Genomic DNA, 9,251 nt, shown 5'->3' with positions numbered 1-9,251 from the left:
AAGGAAGTCATTCTGACTACAATCAAAGAAAGAAAAAATCCATAGAAAAAGGGAAGGAATCAGAAACCTGAGAATGATGTGGGATACTGTCAAGAAAAATCACCTACATCTCATTGGGATTCCAGAGCTGGAAGAAACAAACAAACAAACAAACAAAAATCGACACAGAAAATAGTATAAGAAAATTTTCCCAACAGCCCAAGGCAGAAAAGAAATTTTCAAGAAGCCATAAAGAACTCCAAATTGGGTAGAGCTGAATGGGAAAAATATAATAATGAATAATAATCAAACTCTCAATTCCAAGGAAGAAGAGAGAAGCATGAGGGCAGTCCAAGAAATAAGAACAGTCACTCAGAAAGGAAAATTGATACGGATAACCTCAGTTTTCTCAGCAGAAAGTATGCAGGCAAGGCGACAATGGTGTGACATATATGAAATTTGGAAAGAAAAATACTACCAACTAAGAATCTTATATTGAATAAAATTATCTGAAAGATGAGAGAAAAATAAAGTTTTTTTCTAGACAAGGCAAAACTAACGGAGGCCATTGAAACAAGATCAGAATTACAAAAAATTATTAACTGGATCCTTATGGACAGAGACTAACTAGCAGCAGACAATCCTGAGAGCATCACAGAGCACAGCACCCCTCTGAAACTGATATCATGAAAGCGGCACTCAAAATAACACAGAAAACAAGGAGGAACAAAAACCCTAATAAAACCACACCAAAAAAAGGGAAAAGAAACACAAACAAACCCAGCAAAATGATAGAAACAAGCATGTATCACTAATGGCACTAAATATCAAAGGATTAAGTACACCAATCAAGAGAGAGAGCAGCAGACTTGATTCGAAAACAAGACACATTTATATGCTAACTACAAGGGACACAACTTAAATGCAACCAAAAATAGAACAATCAAACAAATCAAAGGATGGTGGAAAAAAAATCTACCAAGCCAATGGTAGCCCTAAAAAGGCAGGGGTGGCAGTACTAATCTCTGATAAAATAGACATCCTGGTGAATAATATAAAGAGAAACAAGGATGGACACTACATCATGATCAAAGAAACAATATACCAGAAGCTTAGAACCTTAATAAAAATATATGCACGCAATGAAAGACCCTCAAATAAATTAATCAATCAACTGCTCATAGAGTTGAAACGAATAGCTCAACAATAGTAGGAGACAATAGTAGTAATAGTAGGAGATGTCAAGGAAAATAGATCAGAGAAAGAAACTCGATAGAGAAACAGAAGACCTAAGCAACGCCGTCAGCCACCTTCTTAGACATGTGCAGACATATTCTTAGACATGTGCCAAACACTCCACCCAACAAGACAGTATATTTCTGCTCTAGTGCATGGAACATACTCCGGAGTAGATCACATGTTAGGCCACAAAGAAAGCCTTAACAAATTAAAAACATTGAGATCCTACGATCCATTTTCTGTGGTCATCATGCTGTAACACTGGAACTCAACAACAGAAAGAACCGGGACATAAAGACAAACACATGGAGACTGAGCAACATACGACTTACAGACAGGTAGGTAATAGATCAAATAAGTAACAAAATTAAGAACTCTCTTGAAACAAACGAGAACTATAACACATCATATCAAAACCTTTGGAACACAGGAAAAGCAGTTATCAGGGGGCAATGAAAAGCAGTCGGTGCACACAAGAAAAAAAGAGGAGAACTCCAAAATCAATCAGACCTTTAACACAACACCTGCAACAACTAAAACAAGGGAAACAACATACACTCTCTAACAACAGAAAAAAAATAAATAAAAGGTTAGAGCAGAAATAAATGAACTGAAAAACAGAAAAACAATGGATAAATAAGACTCGAAATTTGTTTTGGAAAAGATTAACAAATTGACAAATCCCTGGCAAACTTAACAAGAGAAGATGTAAATATCTAGCATTAGAAATGAAATACAAGGGATTATAACACATTCCTACAAAACACTGTATATACCCCAACAAGTTTGGCAATCTAGAAGAAATGGAAAAATAGCTAGAAATATACCATCTAATCAAATTAACCCAGATCAGTGTAGAAAACTTGAACAGATCCATTAAAAAAATGAAGAAATAGACAAGGTCTTCAAGAAACTTCCAACCAAGAAAAGCCCAGGATCAGAGGCTTCACAGGGACATGTTGCCACCAATTATGCAGGGAATACTTGGTATTCTACACTGACCGTTCCAAAATACAGAAAGGGACAGCAAATCTCCAAACTCATTCTATGAAATCAATATAGCCCTGAAACCAGAATTAGGCAAAGAACCCCATAAGGAGAGAATGCTACAGACCAATATGAACATAGACGTACAGATTCTCAACAAAATTCTGGCCAATATAATCCAACAACATCAAAAATAATTAATCATGGCCATTAGGGATTCATATCAAGGATGCCAGAATGGTTCAACATTAAAAAAACAAACAATTGTCTACAGAGGAGCTTTGGGTCTTCACCCCAAGCCCCCTCTTTCACATCAATATAATTGTTTGGGATCTTTGGATACCTGATACCTGATCCAGTGGACACCTCGTGGTCACGCAGGCTGGTGTGCTTCTTCCATGTGGGCTTATTGGCTTCCCTGCTAGATGGCTGCTGGTTTAAATTCAAGCCTTTAAGACCCCAAACACTACACCTTTGATAGCTGGGCACCATCCGCTTTCATCCACATTTGCTTATGCACCCATTTTGTCTTCAGCAATCGTGTCGGGAAGGTGAGTATCAAAGAGTGCCAGGTTATTAGAACAAAGTGTTCTTGTGTTAAAGGAATCCTTGAATAGAGGCGCAAAGCCAGTCTGCTATCTTAATAGTTAACATATAAATATATGTACATTGGCTTCTATTCCTTTCATTATAAATTAATGTATTTATATATATACATGTCTATAACTATACCTCTATAAATAGTTTTTGCCTCCTATTTCTTTCCTCTATTTCCTTTCACCTTCCTCCTCTTCCACTGTCATGCTCACCCTCCATTTGGCTCTCAGTAATTCCTCTCAGATACGTTGCACTTACAATATAGCACCACCAAAACAGACATTGTTCCTCTAGTTACTGAATGCACCTTCCCCCCCAACTACTATGACTCAGTTCTTCCTTACAAATGCGACTACACTGGAGAACACACCTTGGTACAAATAAGAGCTCTTGACACATGGAATTAAGGACAGCTAAACCCCTCAGGAACAGTAGTGGGAATAGCGATGTCATGAGGGTAGGGGGATGGCGGGGGTGGGGGGAAGAGGAGAAGGGGAGAACCTATAACAAAGTTGGTCATATCACACACACACACACACACACACACACACACACACACACACACACACACCCAGGGGGACGAATAACAGAAAGGTGGGTGAAGGAAGACAATGGACAGTGTAAGACATGAAATAACAGTAATAATATATAATTGATCAAGTCTTCATGAGGGTGGGAGGGTGGGGAGGGAATGGAAAAAAAGAGGAGTTGATACCAAGGGCTCAAGTAGAAAGAAATTGTTTTGGAAATGTTGACAGCAACATATGTACAAGTGTGCTTAATACCACTGAATTATGTATTGTTATAAAATTTGTAAGAGGCCCCAATAAAATGATTAATTTAAAGCAATCAATGTAATATACCACACAAAGAAGACAATGAATAAGAACACATGATTATATTAATAAATGCAGAAAAAGATTTGACAATATCCAGCACTAATTTCTGATAGAACACTCTATAAAAGAGGGATAGAAGGGACCATTCTCACCATAATAAAGGCCATGTACAAAAGTCCAATGATCAATATCACACTTAATGAGAAGACACTGATAATTCTCCTGAAAACAGGAACTAGACAAGGCTGTCTCCATTCCCACTCTTATGCAACATCATGCTGAAAAGTCTTAGAACCGTTAGACAACATAGGAATCAAGGGAACAGAATTGGGCAAAGAAGAAGCAAAACTCTTGCTATTTGCAGGTGATATGACTTTACACTCTACAAAAAGGCCGTTGGAAACAGTCGCGGGATACAAAGCTAACAAGAAGAGTGAAGAGTGCTCTGAAAAAGAAGAGAGCAGTTGTATTTACAGTAGCCACACAAAGATAAATTACCTAGGACTAAAGTAACCAAAGAAGCACATGGCCTGCACGAAGAATACTACAGAACATTATTATAAGAAACCAGAAGAGCCCTACACAAATGGAAGACTAACCCATGATCATGGATGGGAAAACTTAACATTGTGAAAATGTGAATCCAGCCCAAAGCAACTTGAAAACACAACGCATCCTTCTTTCAACTTCACATGGAGAGGGAAGCTTCACATGGATAAGCAAACTTTATCCATGTCAAGATGGATAGTCAAGTCAAGATTGGAGGGGGCGGCATGTATGTCTCTGAGAAGGCGATTGTACTTTTGCTGGTGGGTAAGCCAGATGAAGCAACTTATTAGGATAAAAATGCTTAATGATCCTTATATAGAATTCAAGGGGAGAATATGCTGTGTACTATGATGCTAATTGGACACTTGGACCTGGTGTTTATCCAGCCCTGGGTGACCCAGGCTGGGTGCTGTAGACTAATGGGACTTTTTACTCTCTTTTCCAGGCACACAACGTCCTTCATGGGACACAGGAGAAGGATTTGATGTTAGAAACCCCACTAAGTGAACTGTGCTTTACCCCAAACTCACATGTGGACGATGTAAGGAACTGACATACTCCCTTAGACTTAAAGGCTGAAACTCCTCGTGGGAGAAGAAGCAGATGCCTGCTATGCCAAGATTAAGGATTTAGAAGTTGTTGGACTTTGGTTTGTTATCTCCTGATTCGAGGTTGCCTAATGAATGGCGACCTGGGGCTACTCTATATTTATTCTTTCAATGCTCTCCTTGCTTCCCTATACCTGTGTTAGTCTGGTAGGCTTGATTCTGCTTTTGCGAATGAGTGTTCTTAAAAGTTTTGCCTTATCATCAACCCCCATTGTTTGTGTAAACAGTGTTCGATCACTTGCGTTCGTTATGGACAAGTCAACAACGCAGGCGCTGTGGTCCGAAGTTGGTCTATCCTTGTATACTTTCCTTTTCTCAATAACGCTTTAAATTCTATACATTGACTAAATTACTGATGCTATCAATAGAATTACCCGATGGCCCCGGGAGATGATTTATCAAGTTCCCTATCATACAAGGATAACCATGTCCTTTTTTTCCTGTGCTTCTTTTTTGGGTCTCTTGTTCTAGAATTCTAATGACACTGACATTAATCCTCATGATTACGTCCCACAGAATTCTTAGGCTTTCTTTGTCTTTTCTTGTTCTTTCTTTTTCCTTTTCTGATTATTCCTCTTGCACAGTGTTTACCAAAGTGCCCCATAGCACCCCCGGGGGTCACTGGAATAATCCAGCGAGGCTGTGAAAGCTGATACAGACAAGTAATCCTGGGTGATGCCAGGGGTGGTGTGTAATTTTGTTCTCCTGAAAAAGGCAATGGTGGGCCCAATAAGTTAGGGCACCTGTGCTCCAGCACACTAGGATGGAAAGGTGGGCTTTCAGCACACGAGTTCAACGTTCCATTGAATCATTCTACACGTGTATTATTTATTTCTGAAATCTTTGTTTGATTTTGCAGTGTGTTCCAAATTATCCTAATTTTTTCTCTGTCTTCTTTGATGTTGTCTGCAGCTTTCCCATTCCTTCTCTTAATCTATTGAAGGAGTCTAAATACCATTCTTTTGAGTTCCTTCATAGGTAGTTTCAATGCCATTTCTTCCTCCAAAAGGTCTTTTGGTTTTGTATTTTGGTTACGTGTTTGAGACATTCCGTCTTGTTTCTTCATGCGACCTGAAATTATTTGGTGTCTCCGAGACATTGTGGTGTTTTATTTGTATTTAACTGATGATTGTATGTTGGTAACACCTTAGGCATTCACCATCTCTATCCTGATGAGTGTGATAGAGAATGTGAGAGCTTGTGCTCTTTTCTGTTCACTCTGTGTAGTAGAGTTGAGAAAGGCTTGGCTGGCTCTGTTGTCGACGAATGATCAGGTGGTCAGAGGTGACCCTTACCCTGTAGGTGGGACTGCAGGAGGCGTGGGTGTGGCTGAGCCATATGAGCATGGTTGATGTCTCCCATCATATTGGACAAGAAAAACAACAACCAACCTCAGAAAAGAAATTAACAACTGAAAACAAATAAGCAGGGAATAGAAGGCAAACAATAACCAGAATTTAATTAAAAATAATTTAAGAACTAAAAAGTAAAAAGGAAAGGAAAATAAACACAAGGGAAGAGAAAATAAAGGAAAAATTCAAGAAATGAAATTGGGGTAGGGTGAAAGAAAAAAATCGTAACTAAAATCTAAGAAAATTAAAGAAGAGAAAAAGAAACGAGAATAATGAGAAGGGAAAAGCAGAGAAAGAAAGGAATAAAAAAGGGGAAAGAAAGAAAGGGATGAACAAACAAACAAACAAACAAACCACCACCAACAACAACAAAAAATGAACAAAGGAAGGAGAAAACTGGAAGGCAGGGCACCTGGTGTGAGTTGGCACTCTGGCAGCCAAGATGAGGAGGGAGAGATTGGGGTTCCAGACCCTAGACGGGGTCCCTGCCAACTTATAAGCTGTTTTGGGTCAAGGCACCTGATCTGGACGTAGCTTGTGCAGACTCAGATGGTGGCTGCGGTCAGGAGGGTGCTTGTCCTCAGAAGGAATTACTTTGGGCCCAGAGGGCAGTTAGGGGCAGAGTGACTGGTTATGGAAGGAGTTCCATCCAGGAACCTAGCACTGCATATTCTTCTGTGTGTGTGTGTGTGTGTGTGTGTGTGTGTGTGTGTGTGTGTGTAGGCACCAGCTGCTGGATGGGTGAGGGTAGGGGCTGACTATACTTCTGGTCACCAGCAGGGTATGGAGAACACAGGAGGATTCTACTTCGCTGGTTGCCAGCCAACAGAGAGCCAGACCAGTACGTCAGTTCGGAATGCTGATTGCATAAGTTCAAGGCAGCAGCACTGCATCAGGCTAGCCGGCAATGTATCTGTCTGTCACTATCTTTCCAGAAGTCTCTATCTTAATTTTCATGCTATCATGTCTTGGCTTTTCCTTTTGCATTCCTAAACAATGTAGTTTGATTTGGCCTGTTTGTGAGCCTCATATAATGAGTTTATATAATTCTGTGTCTGGCTACTTTTACTCCATATAATGCTTTGTAAACCCCATCTATCTCATTCATTTGCATTACTGCATACAATTACATTAAAATATGCCACAATTTTATTAATTTACTTTACTGCTGATGGACATTGGGTTGTTCCTAATTTGGGTTCATTATGAACAATACTCCTAAGAAATATTCCTATATATTTCTCCTAGGAGATGTGTGCATGCATTTCTCTGGGACTCATACGGACAAGTGGAAAAATCTGTGTCATGGGTATATGCATCTTCAGTTCTTCTAGGTAAATGGAAACGTTTTCTTGAATGGTTGTATCAATTTTCATTCACTCCAGCGATGTGTAAGTTCCTGTGGCTCTGTATCCTCACCGACACTTTCTATTTGTTAGACTCTACAAACTTCCACTGATCTGATACATGTGCAGATACCGGTCCCTCATTGTGGTTTTAGCTTGCATTTCTCTGATTACTAATTAGGCTGTTCACCTTTTTATCTTTTTGTAAGCTAATCGGATTCCAGTGTTCCTCTTCCAGTCTCTTACTATTTCCCTTCTCCAACCCCCAGGCTGTCAATTTTTGTATTGATTTGTAGATGTTAAAACAAGGTCTTTAGTGCTGGGGGAGTGGGGAGAAGGGAAAAAAAAAGAGGAGCTGATACCAACGACTCAAGTAGAAAGAAAGTGTTTTGAAAATGATGTTGACAACACAGGTACAAATGTGCTTGATACAATTGAAGTATGGATTGTTATAAGAATTGTAAGAGCCCTCAATAAAATTATTTATTAACAAACAAACAAAAACAAGGCCTTTTCTGAATATTAACACTCAGTTGGATATAAGTGGTTTAAATATCATGGTCTACTCTATAACTTACCTTTTTACACTTTTCTGGTATATTTGAAGGAATTCATGTTCTAAAATGTAATATAATATTTACCACTGTTCTCTCTATTCTATGGGCATGTAGATAGTTTTATGTTTTTGCTTCTAAGAGCTTTACGGATTTGCCTCTCACATTTAGGTCAGTCTAGAATACTAAGTCTGGTTTTAGGAAGAGGTCTATTTTAATTTTTTCCCCTTATGAAAACACAACTGCTCCTGCATCCTTTGTAGAAAGGAGTATCTTTTTCTCCCGATTTTGCTATGGCAGCTTTGCCTGAAGGGCCTATATATAATTGAGTCAATTTCTGAATTTTCTATTTCTTCTGCTTATCACAACGTCACAGATGAGAAATCACTGCCCCTTAGTAAGAAGTCCCATTTGGTAGGGCTAGTACTCTGGTCTGTGCTTTTGCTTTAAGTGGGTCTAGACCGTTCTTGACCCTTTGCATTTCGACATACAACTTTTTGAAAATTTACTGGAGCTCCATTGAATGTATACCTTAAGTTAGAGAGAACTAACAACTTTATAATTACTATGTATATGTTCATGGATGATAGTGGCCTAAAATTATCTTCTCTTAAATTTTTCTTCTTTTTTTGGTTCTCTTAAATTATTTTTGTCAGTTTTATATCATGAGTAGGCTAAGATTTGAATCATTACATGCTTGATGGGACTTGCTAGTAAACCTTTTGAATTTGGAGACTTCTTGGTAAAGTTAACCTTTATCTATTAATTAGATTTTTGATGGTTATAGAAATATTTATACTTTTGGATTATTCTTTAGTCAGTCTTGAGTTAAACTTTTCCCTGAATTTTCTCATTTCATTGATGACTTTATCATGTGATTAGTGTCGGTAGTACCTGTAATGATGATGTTCTCTCATATTAGTAATGATTGTTTTTGCGATTAATTTTGCAAGATGTTTGCCAACTTTAACATTTTTTCATAAGGAAACACTAAACTTTAGCTTTACTGAATTTATTTTTATTTTTTAATCTTCATTTCCTTCCTTATCTTTTCTTTGTTTTAAACAGTCTTATCGGCACTTCGTCCGCCTATCATACAATTTCTTATTAATATCACTTTTGCTGAAATCATGCAAATTTTATGGAGCTGTTTTCATTAAAATTTAATTCAAACATTATCTATTTTCACAATAACATCTTG

This window comes from Tenrec ecaudatus, chromosome 8, assembly GCF_050624435.1.
Source record: "Tenrec ecaudatus isolate mTenEca1 chromosome 8, mTenEca1.hap1, whole genome shotgun sequence".
NCBI classification, from domain to species: Eukaryota; Metazoa; Chordata; class Mammalia; order Afrosoricida; family Tenrecidae; genus Tenrec; species Tenrec ecaudatus.
The sequence above is the reverse complement of the archived record's forward strand: the minus strand, read 5'-3'. Positions refer to the sequence as shown.